This window comes from Cryptomeria japonica, chromosome 7, assembly GCF_030272615.1.
Source record: "Cryptomeria japonica chromosome 7, Sugi_1.0, whole genome shotgun sequence".
NCBI classification, from domain to species: domain Eukaryota; kingdom Viridiplantae; phylum Streptophyta; class Pinopsida; order Cupressales; family Cupressaceae; genus Cryptomeria; species Cryptomeria japonica.
The window spans coordinates 94,172,904-94,198,330 of NC_081411.1; the positions used below are offsets into that span (position 1 = coordinate 94,172,904).

The following is a 25,427-nucleotide window of genomic DNA, read 5'->3' on the forward strand; positions in this document are numbered from 1 at the left end:
CAAAGGATTTCAAACACTCATTCAGAATGTTACCTTGCTAGAGGGTTTACATATAAGACTGTTAAGTCCACTCGGTTAAGAGATTTTCTGTCACTTACAAAATAATAGTAATAAAAATCTATCTGCAACTTCGCATCTAAAATGCTGAAGTAGATTCTTTTTTGCTCAAAACAATCAAGTCATAGACTTATCCTGTCCCTCTGCTGGGCTTTCTACTCTGTTATTCAAATAGGTATTCAAGCTTCTTTGCTCGGTAATCACTATGTAACATCCATGTGCTTACACTTGCCCGCGTGCATTATTTATCAACAGTTCCTTATTTATAAATAATTGCTAACCGCTGAATTTCCTTGATCACATATCCTATGATCAATCATTACCATCAGATCTTAAACTTGACTAGGTTCAGTGTATCCTTCGATCTGAAAACATTTTACCTTGCCTTGGAACTTGCATACATTTCTTGGAACTTGTGCTAAGGTATTATGGTTCAATCTGAGTTGTAGATCTTTCTGCCGATCTTCCTTTACCGTGGATCCTTAACAAACTTCATACACGGTATACCATTTATACTATTCCAGCTCATCAACTTTCTTCATTAAATAATGATTTTAATCATTTAATGCAATCTGTTACAGCTTGGTTGCAACTCGGTAAATACTACACTTCACTCGGTGTACATTCCGCCTTCATTAATCGATAGCGATAACCTTAGGGTTTACCGACTAGTTTCCTTAGGGTTTACTGACTAGGTTCTTTGCTTGGTAACATACTATAATATTAACCTTACAAACAATAGCATATGTAGGATATCAAAACAATCTAAACATCATGATCTCATCATTGTCTAACTCGGTAATAGTTGCCCATTGGATAACTTATTTCTCCCCTTATTCATCACAATCTTTCTGTGTCTTTTACCGACATCTTTATACTCATCAAATCATACTTCTTAAGATATGGCAACATCATACTGAATTAGAAAATCAATTTCTTGACATCAATGACCAAATAATAATATTAAGACAGTAAACATCCTTAATCAGTTATATCCATAATCATCAACAACCTTTTCAATATCCTAATTGAAATGCCAACGATCTCTTATTTTCTGTTATAATGCCAACACTTTGCACATTCCCGAGGTAGATAGGAACAATCTCCTTCATGCAAAATCCTTCACACGCACAAGGCTAACATGGAAACATAATATGTTCTTCATTACAATGCTAACTCATCACACAATGTTACCGGTTGAGCCATACAGGCTTGAAGCACATCAACCGGAAACCTTGAAGTTGACACTACCAACCGGTAGTCATACAACACTTCCATGTGCTGGTTCCCATAACCATATGCCGGTTCACCTTGAACAAACACACCACTTCACTTTGGCACAAATGTCGGTTCACAGTGTTATACCGGTTATCACATATGCCGGTTCACACCTCTTCAACATATTGACATCAATGACAACATACAATGTCATTATGTCCACATACAGGTTCACATAATGCCAACAAGCACTAGTGGTGAACCAAGATAGCAGAGAAATGGATGATGAGGAGATTCTGATGGCATTTGAAGCTCTCCTTGCTAGGAAACCTCCTAAAGGAACCGGTAAATATAGAGGTAAGCTATCTTTGAAATGCTTTTCCTATAACCGAATAGGACATATTGCTATAAACTGTCCTAATGGCGACAACGAGGACAAACCGGAAAGGTTCAAGAAATTCAAAGGAGGAAACTGGAGAAACTATTTTGTGGTAGTTGATGAAGGTGTCACAGATGAGGAATCAGAGGATGAAGAAAATGAAGATATCGTGTTTGTTGCTGTCAAGGAAGATGTGTGAGACAAGAAGGCTCTTGTCTCCTGGTTTGATAATTCCAATGAGTGGATCATTGACAGTGGCTATTCTCACCATATGACTAGTGACTGGAGCAAGTTTCTATCCTTGGAAGAGTATGATGGTGGTGTGGTTCTCTTTGGCAATGATGCACCATGCATGGTCAAAGGTAGAGGGTCTATCTCTCTAAATGGAAAGAGTAGTGCTGACAATGTGTATTGGATTAATGGTCTCAGACACAACCTTCTGAGTGTTGCCTAGCTGAATGATAGTGGCCTCACTCTAGAATTCAAGAATGGAGTTTGCAGAAGCAAAGGAAAGAATGTTGAATTGGTAGCCACCGGCATGCAGACCAAAGGTAACCTATTTCAGCTAAATGCAAATATAAGTACATGTCTTATGGCTAAATTTGATGATAGGTGGATATGGCATAGGAGACTCTACCATGTAAACTTTGATAACATTGTGAAGGCTAGTAAGATCAAGGCAGTTAGAGGGTTGCTGGTGCTAAGAAAACCGGATAATACCTTGTGTAGAGAGTGTCAATTGGGGAAAATGTCTTCCTCAACCTTGAAAGGTAAATCTTTCACAACTGACAACTTGCTTGATCTTGTGCATACTGATTTGTGTGGTCCTATGAAAACTAGGAGTGTGCAGGGTGATAGGTACTTCATGATTCTCATTGATGACTGCTCAAGAATGATGTGGGTCACATTCTTGAAAGACAAGTCTGAAGCCTTTGTAAAGTTCAAAGCTTTCAGAGCATTAGTGGAGAAGGAAAGCAATAAAAGTATCAAGTGCCTGAGAACTGATCAAGGAGGGGAATTCACTTCTGATGAATTCAACAAGTAATGTGAAGAACATGGCATCAAGAGGCAACTGTCTGCCCCCCAGACTCCATAGCAGAATGGCCTAGCAGAGAGGAATAATCGGACTATAGTTGAAGCAGCTAGAACCATGTTGATTCAAGGAAAGGTAGCTCACACCTTTTGGAGAGAAGCGGTGAGCACTACAGTCTACACAATGAAGTGGGTACTCATCAAGAAAGGTAAGGATAAAACTCCTTATGAGTATTAGACCGGTAAGACACCTATGGTTAGCTACTTTAGAGTGTTTGGTAGCAAATGTTACATCAAGACGAGTGAACACCAGAGAAAATTTGATGCGAAATATGATGAGGGAATATTCCTAGGATATTCCACCAAGAGCAAAGCTCTCAAGTGTTTCAAAAATAGGACTCAGAGAATTATCTAAATTATGGAAAGCATCAATGTAAGAGTTGATGAAACCTATGAGAAAACTGAGGAAACTGACAGTGAGCAAGCGGTTAGTGAACCAGTTGTAACATTCTGGGAACTAGTTGTCAGTCAACCAAGTACTAGTAACAGTGTTCCTACATCGGTAGATGTAGATGCTAACATTGATGGAGATGAGGATGAAGAAGAAAAGGAAGAGGAATCCATTAAGACCATTCCTCGGCATGTCAAGCTGAATCATGATCCTAAGCAAATCATAGGAGATAAGGATGCAAGAATCCTTACAAGAAGAAAGGTCAGAGAAAACTAATGTATGATCTCTGAATTTGAGCCTAAATCACTCAAAGAGGCTGATAAAGATGAAGACAAGATCAAGGCAATGGAAGAGGAACTTGATGAGATAGAGAAAAAAGGTACATGGTCTTTGGTACCCAGACCGGAGCATAAAAATGTCATTGGTACCAAATGGGTTTTCAGAAATAAGATGAATGAGGATGGCATAGTGATTAGGAACAAAGCCAGATTGGTGTGCAAAGGATATGCTCAAGAAGAAGGAGAAGACTATGAAGAAACCTTTGCTCCTGTAGCTAGATTGGAAGGAGTCTATATGATTCTTGCATATGTAGCCTTTAAAGGTTTCAAAGTATATCAAATGGATGTAAAATCTACATTCCTAAATGGTGTACTTGAAGAGGAGGTGTATATTGAGAAACCAGATGGGTTTTCCCTATCTGAAGACAGTGACATGGTATGTAGGCTACATAAATCCTTATATGGTCTAAAGTAGGCACCTAGAGCATGGTATGAGCATCTGCATTCCCATCTTGTGAAGATTGGATTTGAGAGAACAAGTGAAGATAGCAATATCTACTTGAAGTCTGAAGGAGATCAAATCCTGATCTATGAGGTATTTGTTGATGACATTATCTTTGGTGGAGATGACAAGATGAGTCATGAGTTGTTGATGTGATGAAGAAAGAGTTTGAGATGTCACTTATAGGGGAGATTAAATTCTTCATTGGACTGCAGATCCAACAGATGAAAGATGGAATCTTTATCACTTAGTCCAAGTAGCCTTTGGAATGGAAGATAGCAAATCGGTTGGTACTCCGATGGTGACCGGTTGTAAACTATCCAAAGAAGATGACTCAGCATTAGTCGATGAGAAGGAATATCGATCAATGATTGGTAAGTTGCATTATGTAGTACATATTAGACCGGATATTGCACATGCAGTTGGCATTACTGCAAGATTCTAGAAAAGCCCAAGAGAATCCGACTTGGTTGCAGTCAAGCAGAATCTTAGGTATCTGAAGGGAACTATTGACTATGGATTGTGGTATCCATATAGCAAGGATTTCAACTTGAAAGTATACATAGATGTTGATTGGGCAGGCAATATAGACGACCGAAAAAGCACAACCGGTGGTGCATTCTTTCTAGGTGGTAGACTGGTCTCATGGCTAAGTAAGAAGCAAAGTTGTATCTCTCAGTCTACAGTGGAAGCAAAGTATGTTGCAGCTTTCATGAACTGCACTCAGACAATTTGGATGAAGCATGTATTAAATGGCTTCAAAGTTCCTATATCTGAACCGGTAAGTATATTTTGTGACAATACTAGTGCAATTAATATCTCCAAGAATTCGCTTTTACATTCTAGAACCAAGCACTTTGAGCTTAAGTATCATTTCTTGAGGGAAAAGGTTCAAAACAAAGAGATTGCACTGGAACATGTTTCCAGTTAGGAGCAATTAGCAGACATATTCACCAAGCCTCTCCCAAAGGCTACATTTATGTACTTAAGAGGTGAATTAGGGGTGTTTCCCCTTCAGGAGGTAAACTAAAGGTATATGCTCCACATCAGTTAGGTATTGCATAGTCAAATTTTTCTTCAAGATTCATGTGTTGAAGGAGGCTACTCCTCAGGGGGAGCAGCATAATGGAACAAGGAAGCTTGTGCCTCTACTTTGGCATTGTTGTCAAAGGGGGAGAAGATGTGAAGCAGAGAAGATATCTATAGAAATTTGGGGAGAAGATGTGAAGTGGAGAGATATCTTTGTATATTGCCATTAATGCTGAAGGGGGAGATTGTTGGCATTATGTGAGCTGGTATGAGATCATAATGACATTGTATGTTGTCATTGATGTCAATATGCTGAAGAGGTGAGGACTGGCATATGTGAGAACTGGTGTAACACTGTGAACCGACATTTGTCTCAAAGTAAAGCGGTATGTTTGTTCAAGGTGAATCGGCATATGGTTATGGGAACCAACACATGGAAGCGTTGTATGACTATCGATCAATAGTCTCAACTTTAGGGTTTCTGGTTGAAGTGCTTCAAGCCTGTGTGGCTCAATCGGTGACTTTGTGTGATGAGTTAGCATGGTAATGAAGAACAGATCATGTTGCCACGTAAGCCTTGTGCGCGTGAAGGATCTTACATGAAGGATATTGTTACTGTCTACCTCGGGAATGTGTGAAGGCTGTAAAACGATGATAATGTGTGATGGGTTATCAACCACCATGAAATCGGTGGAAATGGACGATGGAGAATGTCTTGAGATTGGATCAAGAACTATTGCATTTAATGCATTGTGCTACTGACCTATCTGCTTTCCTATAAGGTCGATGTTGTGATTCTTTCTGAGGTTGTTAGCAAAAGTTGTGTGTGTGTATCCAAGAGAAGGGATACGTGATTCTTGCTAGACCAAAAGGAGAGAAGTGATACCAGTAGAGTGTAAGTGCAGAAGGTGAAGAGGAGCTTAAGGGGATCTGCATTGGCATTGAGTGTTGTTACTAGATCATTGTAATACCTGTTGATCTCTAACCACTTCCATAGTTGAGAAATCCCTCAACAGGGTAGCTTTAACAGGCTTGCTGTAAATCCTTTAACAAGGTGACTCAAAACCATTGAGTTCTTGAAATCCTCTAACAAGGTAACCTTTAACAAGGTTTAACCCTTAACTAGGTATTCTAGCCATCCCTTATCTGGGTGATCCCTAACAGGATCGGTTCCTAACTGAACCTATTGTATCATTCTTTAACCAGACAAGGCTCCTAACAGAGCAGACTCCTAAAGAGTTCAAAAACAAGCTTGTGTGTATTCATCCCCACCGTAGTTTTTCCCTATTAGGTTTCCATGTGAAAAATATGTGTGTTATGTGTGATGTCTTCTTCATGTGATGCTTTGTTGTTTTCTGTCAAGCGGTGAATCTTGTTGATCTAGTTGCTCATATGTATATCTTTGATGGTAGATTACCTGTTCATGCATTAGGGTGAAAAGGAAATGAAGTGTTAGATTGTATGAGAAGATAAGTGTCAGCTGGTTTATGCTTGTCTCAGTTATTCTAGGTTTTGCTGGTTGTACTCTATTTGAGGACTGGTGTCACTATTTGTCTGTCAATGCACAGTGTCTTTAGACAAACCAGTTCAAGAGTGTGTTTTTGTTTATATTGATTCACCCCCCCTCTTAGTACCGTTTGGGTACTACTTGTTTATCATTGTGTTGTCATGAGTTACTATCTTTGAGGGAGATCTACCAGGGATAGGCAGATGAGATCGAGGATCTCAAGTGAGAGAGGGATAGGCTTAGGAGATAGCTAAGGCATACTAAGTGAGAGATGGATCAGGCTATCCAGCGGTATATAGAGGCTGAGACAACACTGAGGGCAGGGAGACAGGAAGAAGAGGACCCAAGAGCTGGATATGCCTATGTTTTGCGAGCTGACGAGGAGATAGGCTACTGGAGAGACCTATACTATGGACCAGTGCCACCAGAGCAATGGGCTAGGAGCTTCCATACACCATCACAGACTGCGATGACCACTATAGGGAGAGATAGGAGATAAGCGTCTAGTAGTGGGGTCATGGGTCCTCCACCACCACTAGATAGAGGGGATAGGAGAGATGATCCTGGGGTGGGTCCTTCTAGAGCTCAAACTCCATCGAGGCCAACCTGCTCCGAGGGAGGGAGTTCATCATAGCCTTAGAGGGCTCCCTATGTATCACATTTTTGTACCATTTTTGTATGATGACAGCTTTGGGTGATTGTAGCCATATGATTTTGAAATCATTGTATCATGACGCTTATGATTTTGATATATATATGAGATGATTCATCCTTGTGGTAGCTATATACATGTGTACCTATGTGATGTATGTTTTTATGTGATGCTTATGATATGGATGCAATTATGTACATGATGAAATGCCATATTTTTGTTCTTTTATGTTTTATATGTTTATGCAAATCCTATTGTGGATGTATGAAATGCAAATGAATATGATAATGCAAATAATTATTTACATGATGAAAATATAAAATGTGCTAAGTTGTGTTGTGTGTAGGATGTGATGCAATTGTGATAACTATATGTATGTATGATATGCTAACATGTGGTAATGTGCATGTACAACTACATAAAATGCAAACATTTTTGGTGTGTCATTATACTCGGTCATGTGATAATAGGCTACATGGACTCGGGAAGGATGATGGAGGTCAATCAAGAAAGGGGGATGGAAGATAGAAGATATGGAAATGAAAGAGCTTCTTGTGTGTTATCATCATTGAGCTTTATTATGACAAATAAGTTATGACAATCGAGGTATATGTTCGACCCAGAAAGTCATTGTACCTATTTGCATGGAGATAAGATAGTTGCAAACAAGGAATGACCCAGTTCATACTAGACTCATAATGTCCTCATATCCTTGGACAAGTCATAGCATTACTAAGAGACAATCCACAGACATCAAAGAAAAATAGGTGACGATACCCCATCCTTTCCTTTCTAGTCAAAGATATCCTAGAGATAAGATCTCTAGTCAGTGACATCCCGGAAAAGCTAAAAGACATGTCACCTGAAAGATAAAATCAAAAGAAAACTAAGACTCGACACCAACACCCACTGTAGTCTTCAAGTTTAGTGTCTCTTGTCACTTGTATAATTCTTATTTGATTGTGGTCACAATGTTTACTTTCACAAAAATTATAGATAGCACTGAACCATAATGTTGTCTGAGTCCGTTGAAAGATTTGATTTGTTGAAGCCCATTGTTGTTGTTGTGTCTCATTTGAAACTGATTGAATCCATGAAACTGATACTTTATTGTGGAGAAGATGAAACTTTATTGCGGATCTGTGATGCAAGTGTTGCTTTATTGTGGATTGTGCGCGAATAGACTGAAGAAAATTTGAAGAAACAGTACTCCTCAGAACGTGTGATGCTCTCAGTTCCACACCCATCACTAGATGTAGGATTTGCATTAGCCATAGATAGGAGCTGATTTATTGTGGATGGAAAGGGGTGAAAAGCGAGGTTTATTATGAATGGCTAACCAATCTTGGGTAGATCAATAACAAGCCATGATGGGAATGGGTAAGTTTATTATGAGTGGAGGGGTTGTGAGTGTGTGTGAAGTGAAAGGATGAAATGGAATCTTGAAGGAGGGAGGAGCAATGTCTCTACACATGGCGCCGGTGAACTAGTTTTCACCATGGTACTTGCCCAGGGCGCCACCGAAGTGGTTTTCACTGTTGGACGAAATATTTTTCTTTCCTTTTTTTATTTTTCAATTTTCTTTGTGTATTTTTGAATTTTTGAAATTTTTTTTTTTTGTATTTTTGAATTAGGATACTCTGAAGAGATATGTGTAAAACCTACGAAGGTACATGCTATTGATAGGATCCTCCAAAGGTTCGCCCTTTGTGGTTGAGAGCTGATATGCACTAGATCCATAGGCTGTTGTGATGATGTAAGGACCAAGCCAATTTGGTTCGAACTTTCCCTTCTTCTCTCTGTCTTCCTGATTTTTAGGATTCTATTTGAGAACTAAGTCACTTACCTCAAATGTGCGAGGATTAACTTTATGATTGTAACTACGACTCATTCATTGTTGATAAGCCTTGAGATGATTAAAAGTGGTTTTTCTTCGTTCATCTAATAGTTCAAGTTCCTGTAAGTGAGAGACCCTGTAGTCTTCATCACTGATAATGTTTCGTAAAGAGGGTAACTTGACCTCAATAGGCAAGATAGCTTTAGCGCCGTAGACAAGGGAATAAGGTTTGGCTCCTATAGGTGTGCAGACGCTTGTACGGTAAGCCCAAAGTGCGGGATTAAGTTGGATATGCCAATTGCGGCCAGCATCATCGACTATCTTTTTTAGGATTTTAAGAATGGTTTTATTTGACACCTCAGCTTGGCTACTACCTTGGGGGTAATAAGGTGTGGAGAAACGATGGGTAATATGGAAGCGATCACAAAGTTCATGAACATCTTGATTTTTTAAGGGACACCCATTATCAGTGATGATGGAAATAGGAATACCGTATCGACAAATGATAGAGTTGATAATGAATGTAGCAATTTGTTTTCCAGTGACTTGTCTAAGAGGCACGGCTTCAATCCATTTTGTGAAATACTTTGTGGTGGTGATGATGAATGTGTGGCCATTGGAGAAAGGAGGGTGTATCTTACCTATGAAATCGAGTCCCCATGGGCAAAAGGGCCAAGGAGTCACAATTGGTTGAAGTTCTTACACTGGCGCATGAATGAGGTCTACATGAAGTTGACATTATTTACATTTCTTGACAAAATGATATGAGTCTTTTTCTATATTGGGCTAGTAATATCCAGTCCTAATGAGTTTCTTGGCTAAGGTAGGACCACTAGAATGTGGACCACATATCCCTTCATGAACTTCATGTAACGCAATTCGAGCTTCGTCCCTTTCTAAACATCTAAGAAGAGTGCCATCTAGACCTTGATGATATAGGATATCTGCTAAAATGACGTATTGAGAAGATTGGTGAATGAAAGTGCGACGTTGATTGTTGGATAAGTTAGGAGGAAGGGTATTATTACGAAGGTATGTGAAAATAGAACCATATAACTAGGAATCAGGACCGACGACACATATCATCTCAGTAGGAGAGATCTCATATGAGGGGACCAAAAGGTTATCCACCAAGAACTCATAGCGGGTTTCATTCTGTGGTAGATCGATCAGTGAAGCAATAGTAGCCATGGCATCTGCGGCTCAATTCTGCTCTCTTGGTATTTGCTCAAAATTTAACTTCGTGAAATGTTGTTTCAGGTCATCCACCATTCTTTTGTAAGGCATTAGTTTTTCATCTTTTGTTTGGTAGTCATCAATTGCTTAACGAATTACAAGTTGAGAATCCCCAAAAACATGAAGTTCCTAGATCTTCCACTCAACTACAATCAATAATCCAGTTGTTAATGCCTTGTATTCTGCTATTTTATTAGTGCAAGGAAATGATAATTGATATGATTTTGGTATGGAATCCCCTTGAGGTGTGATGAAGAGGATTCCAGCTCCTGCACCATGCTGTGTGTATGAGCCGTGAAAGTATAGTTGCCAAGCCTTTGTGTAGGATACTTTCAAGATGGATTCATGTGAAAATTTTGAAGTTAGAGGAGCATCATCTATCATAGAAGCATCTGTTAATTGATCTGCGATAGCTTGTCCTTTTATTGCTTTTTTGTCTACATATTCAATGTCGAATTCACTCAGGAGCATCACCCATTTGGCTAATCGGCCAGTAAGCATTGTTTTATTGAGAAGGCATTTCAATGGATCGATCCTTGTGACCAACTTATTTTTATGAGTAAGTATGTAATGTAGTAATTTCCACGAAGTAAAGACCACAACAAGACATGCACGCTCAATTGGTGTGTAGTTTAACTCATATTCCACCAAAGTATGATTGATGTAGTAGACTATCTTTTCTTTTCCATCAGCATCTTGTTGTGCTAAGAGTGCCCCCAGTGCTGTTGAAGTAGCAGATATGTATAGTAATAGGTGTTCATCTGGAATTAGAAGCATCAAGACTGGTGGATTCAGAAGATAATCTTTGAGTATCTGGAAATCTTGTTAGTAGTTATCATCCCATTTGAATGTGATGTTTTTGTGTAGCAAATTCTAAAAAGGATGACATTTATCATCAAGTTGTGCTATGAATGTTCGTATGGACTGGAGTCTCCCTTGCAAAGATCGAAGTTGACTGATATTTCTTGGTGGTTGCATCTCTAGGATTGCCTCGACTTTTGTTGGATCGACTTCAATTCCTCTTTTTGAGACAATGAATCTCAGGAGCTTCCTGGAGGTTACTCAAAAGACACATTTCTTGGGGTTTACCCTTAATTTGTATTTTTCCAGCTGATCAAAAATGACTAAAAGTATGTCCAAATGTGTATCTCTTTCTATTGATTTTCCCAATAGGTCATCAACATAATCTTACATAGTAATGCGCATGAGATCATGAAAGATAGTAGTCATGGCTCTTTGATATGTAGAGCCTGCATTCTTTAGCCCAAAGGGCATGGCATTCCAGAAGAAAGTTCCCCAAGGACAACTAAATGTCATTTTGTGCTGATCCTTAGATGTGATTTTTATTTGATTATAGCTAGAGAACCCATACATCAAAGATAACATCGCATGCCCTACTATGAGATCTACGATCAGGTCAATATTTGGCAATGGAAAATCATCCTTAGGATAAGCTTTGTTGATGTCTCTGAAATCTATGCATATTCTGATGCTACGATCTGGTTTGCTGACAGGCACTAAGTTGGAGATCCATTCAGGGTAATCAATTGGGTGTATGAATCTGACATCTGATAATTTTTCAAGCTCCGCATTGACTAATAATGCCACTTGTGGATGCATCTTTCTTAATTTATGTTTCACTAGTTTTGCCCCCAGTTTGACTCTCAAATGATGCATTACTAAATCCGGATCCAATCCAGGCATATCAACGTAATCATGCAAAATTGATTTGTCGCTCTGTGAAAAAACTTATGAACTTTGGTCTTTCTATCTCTGTCAGAAATTGAGCCAGGAATATGTTATGTGGAATTTCTTTTGTGCCAATGCTTGTTTTGATGGTCTCCTCTACTAATATAGATGATTTTTCTTCATATGATGTCGGAAAAATGTCGAGCCTTCCATCCTCGGGTGCCTCAGAGAGGCTTTCTCCCTCAGATACATCCTTTCTTTTCACTTTTTTGGGGTCGGACAATGCCACAACGTGGTTTTCACCATAAGACCCTTGATTTGTTTTTATTTTTATATTTTTGCGACTGGAAGGCCCAACACCATCACCAAAATATGCCACGTTGTTGATGTCTATAATGTATCCTTCCTTATGGTCCCCAAGGGGAAGATCATATCATATGCCTAGATATTCAATAAAGGCTTCATCATTTTGGAATGTGTCAAACCATACAGGTCATTCATGGTCTGATCCGGGGGATCATTTTCAATGAATTTTCATGTTCCTCCAATGCTCCAAATTTTTGCTCTAGTATAAATATTTTGGAATACTGACACAACTCATTTTGCATGAAATAGAGTTTGTATGTGGAAATGGTGCTTAGTCAAAGTTTGGGTCAAACTGAGTACCTAAGGCCATAAAAAAAAGGGTCAAAAATAAAAAGTACTAAAAGTCATCAAATTTGGCATCATTTTGAAGATCCTGGTGAGAGCTTTCCAAAACAACTCGTTTCATAACAACTGGAGTTCAGATGTGGAAGTTATTCAAAGTCAAAGTTTGGTTGACATTTGGTCAAACTTTGTCCAAAGCATGATGTGGTAGGTCAACATGATGACATGGTATACATAGTCAACATCGTGACGTGTTTATTTGAATAGAGAATTAGAAGTTGACACTTGGCTCCATCTTGATTTGACACATCATCGTGTCATCAACATCCAATCATCATCCAATCAACACAACGACCAATCAGCCCTTGACACTCAACATCATCTCACCTGTCCATGTGGCAAGTCATTATTGGGAAAATGAATCATTTTATTGTTTTCTATAAAAAAGTAAATAAATCAAATAACAAAATATATAAAACAAAAATAAAATACATTAAGAAAAGAAGTGTGCCTTTTCAACATGGGACCTCCCTTATTTAATGGGATCTCGCTTTTGAAATAAAAGACCATGCTATCTTATGGATGATGGAGAGAATAAAAGGGGATTGGTTTCCTAAATATAAGCCCCTTAAATCTTTTTTAATTTTATCTCCCTTATTATTTGATCCCTTAAAAATGGAATAACCTCCCATAAAAGATAATTGAAATTATAATAGGGAGATATTTTGACTTTTACTTGTAATGGGAGATATGGGTATACTATGGTTTTAACCCATATTAGTAAATAAATGTGTATAAAAAGGGGTAGGTTGGACATTTGATGGGGGAGATAATTTTTGTAAGTGAGTTTGAGAAATTAGTCAAGAGATTAGAGAAGAAATTTTGGCTAAGTGTTTTCTAAGTTTTTTTTTAATTTGCAAGTGGTGAAACGAGAGGAAGCTATTGTGAATTTTGGTATTTCACTCCTACACTTCAAAAAGTGGCATTGTGCGGATAGGAGTGACTTTGTAACTATTTGTAAACTCATTTTTGGAGCATAATTGGATTGGTCTCACCTAGTTGGGCAGACCCGGAGACATAGTCACCTTGTGGCAAACTCCGTAATCAAATCTTGTTGTTTGCATCTCTTTTCTTTTGCTCTCTAATTTTTCTATTTCGTCACTTCAATTTATTTGTAATTAAACATTTATATACATGGTAATTTCAATTTGTTAAGCATTGTAATGAAAGCATTTTTATGCAATCAGTCATAGATCCTAACATCAGATCAAGTGGTATCAGAGCTAGTTTGACTAGTATTGCAGATTTTGAATGCTGACAAGATCCAAGGTCCTACAAGGCCAAGGTGAGCTTGAAGCCTACAATCCTAAAATTGGGAAACGAAGGACATTTCCAAAGAAGTTTGTGCCTAAATATTGTGGGGAATTAGATGCTGAGAATTTAGACGATTGGGTTCAACAAGTAGAGGTTTATTGTAGATTTCAAGGTCTTCTTGATGATGCCTCTAGAATCCAGTTGGCTACGCTTCGGTTGGGAGGTATCGCTCTCACCTAGTGGGAGAGTAGAACTCGGTCTAAAATCTCACAACATGGTAGAGTTAGTTTGACTTGGTTAGAATTTGTTGGTGCTCTTAGGAAGCAGTTCTACCACTTGGGTCATATGCAACAACTAATGATGAACTGGCAATGTTTTAGGCAAGGGAAAAGATTGTCTATCCAAGAGTATGCCCATGAGTTTAGGAAGAGGGCTATTGCATTGGATGTCCCTTTGTATACACACGATACTTTGTTAAAGTACATAGGTGGTTTGCACTCATATCTTAGAGATTCCATTTTGGCCTTGAGTCCTAGTAACTTGGACGATTTTTGTGTTCAAGCCACACACTTAGAGGCAGGTGGAAAGGGTTGTTTTGATAACAAGTTTGGTGATGGTATCTCTATAAAGAAGTCATCGAAAGATGCAGAGTCATTTAAAGAAAAGAAGACAACTACTACCAAAAAGAAGGATGTTCAGCTAACTTTGACATGCTCACATTGTGACAGGAACGAGCATGACGAAGAACTCTGTTGGCAGTTACATCCTAAATTGAGACTGACGTGGGCTCAGAAAAAGGGGGCTCAAAAAAAGGATTAGAAAAAGAAAGGCAAGGAGAAGACCACAAATGTTGCCATCGATCTTGGTTCAGATTCTGAGGACGAATCTAATATTTTTGTGATGGGTTTGAAAGGTAAACCTCCCATTGCTTGTGTTTCTTCTAATAGTTGTGCTTCTACTTCTCGAGTTGATAGTGTTTTTGAAGATCCAAAGAGAAATGAACTTTTTCATGTAAGGGTTATCGCTAAGAATGTGAAAATTGATGCACTCATAGATAGTGGTTCTCAAGTTAACTTGATTTTTGAAAGTGTCAAAAAATTGGGATTAAAAACCACACCGCATAAGAGACCCTATCAACTAGGTTGGATTTGTGAGAATGGTAAGTTGCAAATAACAAGGCAGTGCACCTTACAATTCACGATCACAAGCAAGTTTGTAGATGAGGTACAATTCGATGTGGTTCCATTGGATATCTATGGAATAGTGCTTAGAAGCCCTTATGTATTTGATCAAAAGGCTATTTTCTATCGAGAGAAGAATCATTATCATCTGTGTAAAGATGGCTTGCAGTATATTGCACATTCTCATAGATTTAAGACTGATTGTTCTTTTGTGAATATAGGACAACTAAAGAGGATGATTAATGCAAGTAAGGATTTGACTCTCATGTCTGTTAGTTCAAGTGTTTCGAGGCAGGATACAGAGGTGGTCAAGGCTACTGATGAACAAATGTTGTAGGATATGCCAACAAGACAGCTTGTGGAGATAGAAAATGAAAGCAAGGATAATCGAGATCCTTCTAGTAAAAATGTTCATGAGGTGAAAGACCATTTTTCTATTGATTTGTTCACTTTTGGATTTGCATTGTTGCTTAGTTTGATACTAGGCAGTGGTTATTGTTTAGTGGCTACAACAATTAATGTAGAGGCATATGGGAGTGATCTCATGATGTCTATCATCAACAATATTTTTTCAGTCTTAATCTTGATTGTGAGTCAGGTACGAAGATGCAAAGATGACACAAGGAAAGTGGGGAGGTCATGTCCTCACTGTATGTCAGTATAGATATAACTTTTGGAGGTCCAAAAGTCCTTCAGTGGGGAGGTGTGATCCGGAGGATCATTTTCAATGAATTTTCATGTTACTCCAATGCTCCTGATTTTTTCTCTAGTATAAAGATTTTGGAATATTGACTCCAACACAACTCATTTCGAATGAAATAGAGTTTGTATGTGGAAATGGTGCTTAGGAAAAGTTTGGGTCAAACTAAGTACCTAAGGCAATAAAAAAAAGGGTCAAAAATAAAAGTTGCCAAAAGTCATCAAATTTGGCATCATTTTGAAGAGCTCGACAAGAGCTTTCCAACACAACTTGTTTCATCAAACATGGAGTTTAGATGTGGAAGTTATTCAAAGTCAAATTTTGGCCAACATTTGGTCAAACTTTGTCAAAATGATGATGTGGCAGGTCAACATGATGATGTGGTATACATAGTCAACATCATGACATGTTTGTTTGAATAGCAAAGTAGAAGTTGACACTTGGCTCCATCTTGATTTGACACATCATCGTATCGTCAACACCTAGTCATCATCCAATCATCACAACGACCAATCAGCACTTGACACTCGATATCATCTTGCCTCTGCATGTGGCAAGTCATAATTGGGAAAAGGAATCGTTTTACTGTTTTATATAAAAAAATAAATAAATCAAATAACAAAATATATAAAACAAAAATAAAATACACTAAGAAAAGAAGTGTCCCTTTTCAACGTGGGACCTCGCTTATTTAATGATATCTCTCTTTTAAAATAAAAGACCATGCTATCTTATGGATGATGGAGAGAATAAATGGGGATTGGTTTCCTAAATATAAGGCCCTTAAACATTTTTTTATTTTATCTCCCTTATTATTTGATCCCTAAAAAGTGGAATAACCTCCCATAAAAGATAATTGAAATTATAATAGGGAGATATTTTGATTTTTACTTGTAATGGGAGATATGGGTATAATATGGTTTTAACCCATATTGGTGAATAAATGTGTATAAAAAGGGGTAGGTTGGACATTTGATGGGGGAGATAATTTTTGTAAGTGAATTTGAGAAATTAGTCAAGAGATTGGAGAAGAAATTTTGGCTAAGTGTTTTCTAAGTTTTTTTAATTTGCAAGTGGTGAAGAGAGATGAAGCTATTGTAGATTTTGGTGTTTCACTCCCGCACTTCGAAAAGTGGCATTGTGCGGATAGGAGTGACTTTGTAACTCTTTGTAAGCTCATTTTTGGAGCATAATTGGATTGGTCTCACCGAGTTGGGCAGACCCAGAGACGTAGTCACCTTGTGGCGAACTTCGTAATCAAATCTTGTTGTTTGTGTCTCCTTTCTCTTCCTCTCTAATTTTTCTATTTCATCACATCAATTTATTTGTAATTAAACATTTATGTATATGCTAATTTCAATTTGTTAAGAATTGTAATGTTAGCATTTTTATGTAATCAGTCATAGATCCTTAATCAGATCATGGTCCCAATCAATAAGTTGGTGATGAACAAGGGGAAGGCCTTTGATGTTTTCAAAGTTAATGGGACTAAGGGTGAAAATGCAGTTATATTCAAGTATGTCAAGGTAGTTGTCAAGGACATCATTGGCACTCTCCTCATTTGTCTCGATTGTGAATGAATCCAAATTATCATCACTAGTAGCGCATTCCGGCATAGGTGTCGTCATTCTTTGTGATTTCGACCTAGAACCTAGAGGCAAGGACTGCGTGGGATCCTCAGGGGTTGTTTCTTGAGCAACTTTGAATTTTCTATAAAATTCCTATTTTTCTGTGGGTTCACCTAGTTCTCTGAATGTCTCAGTGAGATCATAGTCATCGGAGGATTTGTCTAAACCCCATTCCCATTAATTGGAGTCTGTGGAATAGCGGTTCTCTTGTTAATTTTTGGCAGCTTTGATTTGTAATGCTTATTCTGTCTTTTGAGTATTTACCTTGGAAGACATGAAACCAAGTCCTTTTGAGCGTTCCTTTTTGAATGTCAATTCTGGTTGCAAAGGTTGAATGATAGCTTCCTTTCTTAAGCCAAGAGGAATTTTACCAGCATACCCAAATTTTTTTAGGATCTTGAATCCTTTGCCACATTTTTCACATGGTATGCTGATGTGATCCTGTGTATCATTTTTAGTGTATTTGTAAAGCATTTTGTATAAGTCTTTTTCTTCCATTTCACCCCATCTTTGGAAGATAGTAGGATCCCATTTGAGTGTAATGATAGATACCCATGTAGAAGGATGTGGTCATCCATATTCTTTTGGCGAACTTATAAATTGATGTAAGCACATGGTTTGATTCAAAGTGTATTCACCCATGACCTTTTCCTAATATTTCTATTTAAGCTCACCTTGTTTTGATGTCGAAGGTTTTAATGATTCAAGATCAATGTATGTAGAATAAGGGACAACTTCCCTATTACTTGGAATAATCATCTCAATTTTTTGTCTCAAGTTATTGCAGTATATAAATGGATTAGGATCAGCATTAACTGTTATTTCAACTCCATTGTGAGAAAACTTAATGCATTGGTGGTATGTAGATGGGACTGCCCTCATTTCATGAATCCAAGGATGTCCTAGCAATATGTTTTATGTGAGATCCAAGTCTAGGACTTCACAAACCACATCCTTTGTAACTGGCCCAACTCTGAGAGGTAAGGTGACTATGCCTTTGGATGAATGCTCTTCATCATCATATGCCTTGATTGTAATTTTGTTTGTAGCATTCATGGCTTTATCAGAATATCCCCATTATATTATTGTGTTCAAAGTACATATGTTTAGACCTACTCCTCCATCTATCAGGACTCGCTTGATTCAATGTTTGTGTAGGAAGGCCTCGATGTGTAAAGGTGCATTATGTGGTTGGCTCATGGAGGCATTGTCAGCTTCTGCAAATGTAAGGGAGTGTGGAACAAAAAGGTATTCCACCATGGCTTGAAACTGGTCCACGTTCAGATCAGTAGGAACAAAAGTATCTCTCAAGATTTTGTCAAGAATGGCTTTATGTGCAGTGGATATGTGCAAGAGCTCAATGATGGAGATAAACATGGGTGTCTTCCCTAACTATTCTACAAGGTCATACTTGGGCTTGGTTTATGAGGAAGTGCTGGTTTTAGCTGGAGCACCTTGCAAGGTGAATTTACCTCAATGAGTTATAACATTACATTCAAAGGTAGGTTTAGAAGAAGATCCAATTACTTTTAGGACAATTTTGGGTCTTTGGGTAGAATTCTCAGGCGTTTTGTCCTTGATGATAATGTTAGAGACATAATTGTCCATCGAAATGTGATTGATAGTTGAATCATAGTTATAAGATGCTCTGGTATAGTTGGTTTGGTCATTTGTGGCTTTATCTTTTCCCTTGTCATGTTTTGGAAATGGCTCTTTAAATATTTCATGTTCTTGATTGGATGAGTGTCCTTCAATCTCAATGTCACCTCTATCAATAAGATCTTGTATGATGTTCTTCAGTCGATGACAATTTTGTGTTTTATGACGTTTGCTTTTATGAAATTCACAATATTCATCATCATTCCACCAATTTGGTTTGACCTTTGGCTCATATGGAGGCAAATATGTAATTGTTATTATTTTGTTTGCCACTAGCTTCTTGAAAACTGATTCTAGTGGTTCTCCCAGTGGGGTGTACTTCCTTCATGACTTTGAAGTTGTTTGAGTATTCACCTAATTGTTTGTAGAGCTTGATCCAGAAAAAATGATTTTAGGTCACACTGTATTGGCATCCACAACACCATCATTGAGTGTGTTCTTGTTTTTACTCCAAAATCTTGGCTTGTCTTTTCCTTTATAGTCCTCTTTGTTTTCTTTGAATATTTTGACAACTCCTTGTTCAATTAGGACCCTCTCTATTGCTAAGTCTTTTTCAATGACGTCCTTGAAAGTGGACAAAAAAACTTTTCTTAAGTCATAACCAATGTCTTTGTTGACATTCTGGGTGAACATCTCTACCATTTGTTTTTGTGGAATTTCACAAGAGAATCTGTTGGCTAGACTCCTCCATCTTTTTAAAAATGATGTAAAAGATTCTCCATCCTTTTGTTTGGTGTTACAGAAAGTAGTGAATGATATGTCTGTCTCTAAGTTGTATGATAAATGTTGGATAAATGCCTTTGCTAAGTTACCCCATGACTTAATTCTAGGTGGGAGTTGGGAGAACCATTCCATAGCTTGATCACCTAAGCTCTATGGGAATAATCTCATCAAATATGTCTCTTTTGCTACTACCTCAATGCAAGCTATGAAAATCTATCTTATATGTGCCTTAGGATCTCCTTTTCCTCTGTACTTATCAAACCTAGGCGTCATGAAATGTGTAGGAAATGGCGGCATTGGAATGCTCTTGTCAAATGGATAGGGACATATGTCTATCATTGTGTAAGTTGGCTTTGGTGTATTTGTGTCCTCCATTTTCTTTTGTAAGCCCTTAATTTGCTGCTCCAAATTTTTCTTAAGTAGAGATCAACTTCTTGGACCATACCCCATGCCTGAACCACCGGGTCGAGGAGCATGTTGCATTTATGGATGGTATTGATCATACACATGTTCATATGGAGGAGGTCTATAATGATGTTGCGTATAGGGACCACTTGGCAAAGAGTCATGGTGAGGAATGTAATATCTACTTTTTCCATGTATACCATACTCTATAAGCATGTCATGAGTTTTTTCTAATGTGTTGCCCCCAAATTTGACACGGGGTTTCCTTGTGTCCAAATTTTGAGCATGCCTTTGGATATCCAATTGCTTTGGTGGTTGGTCCTTAGCATTGGATAACCTAGGAAGCTCAATAAGTCTTAAACTAACTGCTCTTGTTTGCTGGGCTATAAAGTTTTCCAATTCTGAACACAAACGTGCCTGTATACTTCATAGACACGCTTAAATGACACAGACGTGGTTCTATTAGACACAAATGCATTTATGAGATTTTGTAAATGCAATTTTGCTCAAGAGAACATAGACGCATCTTTGCCATTCACAGATGCGTTTATATGGCATAGATGCGATTTTGTCAGACATGGGTGCGTTTCTGAAAAGCCGAGTGCAATTTTTCCAATTCATGAAGTTGTTTTGTTGTGACCCAATCTGAATTATTGATTGTTTTTCATGACAAGAGGACACAATGTTGATGAAGACTCAATCTTTGTATGTGTTTAGACTCAAAATGACTCAAAGAAAAGTGTGTTGTTTGATGTAAAAATGTTTTGCATACACTTGAAGACACAAGAGACACAATGTTTTGATGTTCGGTCTTGAGTGTTTGATAGTTCAAAATAAGACAAGCACAATTCCTATGGTTGGATAGGACAATAGTTGTTGATCCCACATGGGGTTTCGCTCAAGGCTACGCTATTTAGAGTGGATACTTAGATGATTGACCGCACTGGCTCCACCCTCGGCACTCACTTCTTTGGGGCAGCCAAGCATCAATCCCCACGAAAACTCCCCTTGGCAAACTTTGTATCTCTACTAAGAACCATATGTGTGTGGGTCACTCTAGAGGTGTGACCTCCTCACCCAACAACTAGAAGGATTTTGGCTTTCTAAAACAAAAAGGTGCTAGTAAGGGCATCCGCTCGTGTGGCCATACATGCGGCACTTTTAGCTCTATAAATACAGAAGGTTCCCAGCCAGTAGGGGTTACGCCCTACAACTGATCAAATAAATTTGACCAAATAGGTTTGTGGGGAGTTATAGTGTCGGTATGAAGTAATCAACACGCGTTACCCATGGCTTTCACCATGGATAGAGTTGTTTATAGTGGTTCACAAGAGGATGGCTTTTCCTCGCTACCACTTGGGTACTTCTCTCCTCACTAGTAGTCCTAATGACCACATGAGGAGACAGGCCTTCTAAAGTTGAAACAAAAAGAGCCTTTTGTCCAAGGCACAAAAGACACTGGTTCAATTTTAGTGCACCAATTGAAGTGTTTGATAATCTATGAGAACAAGGAACACAATAAAGATCAAAAGAAGAAACCTTGTCAAGGTCCTACAACAAAGTTTTGTTAGTAATTTGGATTGTTTCAAATGATCACCCCTCCGTGCAAGCACACAAGTTAGGTAAAATTTAGATCCAAAAGACTGTAAAATAGGGGTCTTCGACAAAATGATTTTGCTTTCAAGACAAGTTGTACCAATTTTGTTAGCTAGATCAGAAGATGTTAGCTTAATATAAACCAAATCTGAAATCTGAATGATGAAATAAAAACCCCAAAACTGGATAACAAACCGAAATGCAAAAGCTGAAACATAGACACGATTTCACCTAGCACAAATGCTACAGAAAAATGCATACGTGCCTAGACCTGACACAGACACGTCTTTGGGACACATACGTGATTACCAAACACAGACGCACCTGAAGGCTTCACAGACGCGATTTTGGAACACAAATGCGACCTGTAGTCATCAAAAAAAAATAAAACTAGTGTTGAAGACGCAGAAACGAGTCCAGATATCACAAACACGATAGAAATTCAGAAACGCTATCTCTAAATGCGCAAACACGAAAATGTCAAAATATTGTCGGAAATGTCAGATTTGCAACTTGAAAAACACAAAATCTGCAACAAAATATGTTAAATGCAAAAGGGACAAGGGTCCCACCGGGCGTGCCAAAATGTATATGGCGAAAATGGAAACAACAATATTGAAAGACTAAATGGATTCAACCACAAAACCCTAGCCTAACAACAACAAAGATCCGCAATAACATATGAAGATTACCTAAGACAATGCAAATCAAATGAAATCACAAAGATTATACCATCACATGTCCAATAGGGTTTGTATCTCCATTCTTCATATCCCCATTGATCTTGCTTGATATATTTTCTCTCACATTTTATGTGTGCACAAGGGCTCAACAAAGAATGGAAATGTGGTTGCAAGTAGGCTTCATTGCATATGAAAGTTTGAATGCTAGAGTAGTCGAGTCGGGTTTGATAATGAAGAAAACATCTCCTTATATAGAAGACACTATAAGAAATCAAGGGATTAGATTGAGAGGTGTAAAAGATAAATGGTTGGCTAAGATTAGAGGGTAGGTAGATGAAATAATAAAATAATGAGAGGGTAGGTAGTGTAGGAATTAAGAGATGAATGACATGTATCATAGGTAGAAAAGGATAATGAATTAATTAAATAAATAAAGATTTTTTTAATTAATGGAGGAAGTGGGACGAATTACATAAATACGATATTTATTTAGTTTAGGAAAAAGGACAATCTAAATAAATAAAGATATTTATTTAAATGAGAAATAAGGTTAGAAGAGGATAAATGAATTAATTAAATAAATAAAGATTTATTTAATTAATAGAAGAATTAGGCTAAAGTAATTAAATAAATAAAGATATTTATTTAATTAGAGAGGACAATTTTAGGTGTCCTAAAATACTATGGATTATTTTTACTTAAAAGTAAAATATTTTAATCCATTTTAAATTAACCATGCCTAATATAAATACATGAATGACCAACATAAATATATATTTAATGATCATAAATGTAAGAGCTAGTCACCTCTTAAATATATTATACTAATACGAAAGTGAAAAGAGATATTCCATATTGTAACAAATAATCTAATTTATACAAAATAATCAGAATTTCATATTTTAATTTAAATATTTGAATAATGACATCCTAAACAATAAGTTGATCAGATATGTGAACCAATTTCATAGAAGAAAAACCACTTCAATTTAATTCAAGGCTAAAATTTCTAATCCCACAAAAAAATAGTTATTATGGTAAATTATGTGTATTGAATGGCCTAGAACAAAATGAGGAAGGAATGTAGATAAAAATGAACCTTCTTGTTGAAGAGCCAACATGTACAACTTATTAGATAAAACATTACTAAATGTGAGAATAATTGAAAGCAGCTTGTAAATTATATTATTTGTTTATTTTGATATTTATTGTTATTGTACAAAATTCATTCGCCATGAGCATTCCCATTCAATTCATGAAAACAAATGATGAAGTTCTCTTGTAGATGAATTTTCATTCTAAATAGTTTTGCACATTCCTTCTAGTTTAAGTTTATATCATCAGATTAATCTTCATCTTCACCTTTATTTTTGTGTGGCCATGACATGCTAAGGTCATGCGTGTGACCTAGTCATGTTATCTATCTTCAACATACATAAATATTTTTATGTGTTTAGAAACAATATCTGATTGTTGTAGCAGGTTCTGTGGATGCTTCACATTGGTGAGCATGTTTCAATCTCATATCCTTAAAATATAAATTAGCAATATTTAAAAATGCTTTCTACTTTTCTACAAGAAAATTTTTGATTCACTAGATAAACACAAAACCTCCAAAAACTGAAAAGCTTTTGATTTTGTGACAGATGATCAGAACCGAAATTCATATGTATAATTTCAATAGCCTGAAATTGTGAGCTTGAATATGTTTATCTGTCAAAGTTGTAATTTATAAAACTTGTTTGTACATGGATTACTCTATAATACATACTGAAGACTGCCTTACAACAAATATGAAAATTTAGATTAGATATTAATCAATTTTAAGAAATTTACAAGTTCTAAGAAATGTTTCAGATGTATACAGAAATCAAGAAGTTGTGTTTAAATGAAATCCATGATTTCCATTCTGAAAATTATAGGCTACCCAAAGAAATAAAAACTTATATAAAAAAATGTACTCTATGGAAACATTTAATCTCTTTGATGTTGGTGTGAAATGAGAGATAGCTATATAAGCAAATGATAAATCTATATGTACATTATCCACCATTAACCATTATAGAGAGCTTTAATTTAATTCTCTAAAATGTTACGCATGACACTTGAATGATAAGAATGGGTGATACTATAAGATGTTTTTGATAAGTGTCATTGGATTTGTCACTGATTGTGACATCATAGGATGAAATTCAAATTTTTTTAGTACATTTCACAAAATTATGTTCTATTGATTCAATCTGTTCTACCAAGTGATTTCTTATTTGTGTTCCGGATGATTCATTATTTCTTCTTGATTATTTGCCTCACATTGTTGCACACCTTTAAGTGCCTCATTTGTCAAACTACCATGAGGGCATTAATTTTTTAGAGTATTGTGCCTAAGATTATCAATCTTCGTGACTTGTGATCTGTCCTCAACAAATGGATCAGAGTTCCCAACCACAAATTCACTTGTAGAAAATAAAAATTTCTAAGAATTTCAATAGAATTGTGCTTCTAATTTTGAATATCAAAAATAAAAAAAGGATTACAAGTGGCATGGTGCAAGGCATAATTCCACCTTGATTAGGATCACTATTATGCTTTGAGCGCTTCAAGCACTTGTAACTTTGAGATACATTCATATCAGGCTGAACATTGCGTAAGAATTCACTTGCTCTTTTAATATGAACTGGTTGAGAAGTAGGATTTGAAGGAAAATTTGTAGTCGAATCCTCTAACAAACAAGTTGGCCCACCCTAAGAATCAATTTTATAACAAAAGGCAACTAGTGTAGGATCCATTTGAGAAAGCATGCCAACAACCTAATTATGCGTAAGACAAGGATTAGCAAAGTGAACACTAAATTCTTACTACCTAACATAAAACATTTCAACTTAAATAAGTGTATGTCTCTATTTGCACATTTAACCATACCGCATCCCTTAGTGCATATGCTCTGCTGTAAATTTGAGCTCCATTTTAATAATCACCATTATATGCATATTATGCAAAACTAATCGTAGTTATTATTAGGAATG

General features: G+C 37.1%; 1 pseudogene; it reads right to left on the reverse strand.

Annotated features, from left to right (window-relative positions):
- The window catches only part of LOC131856463 (ATPase family AAA domain-containing protein At1g05910-like), an 84,437-nt pseudogene that overhangs the window by 27,784 nt on the left and 31,226 nt on the right, over positions 1-25,427 (reverse strand).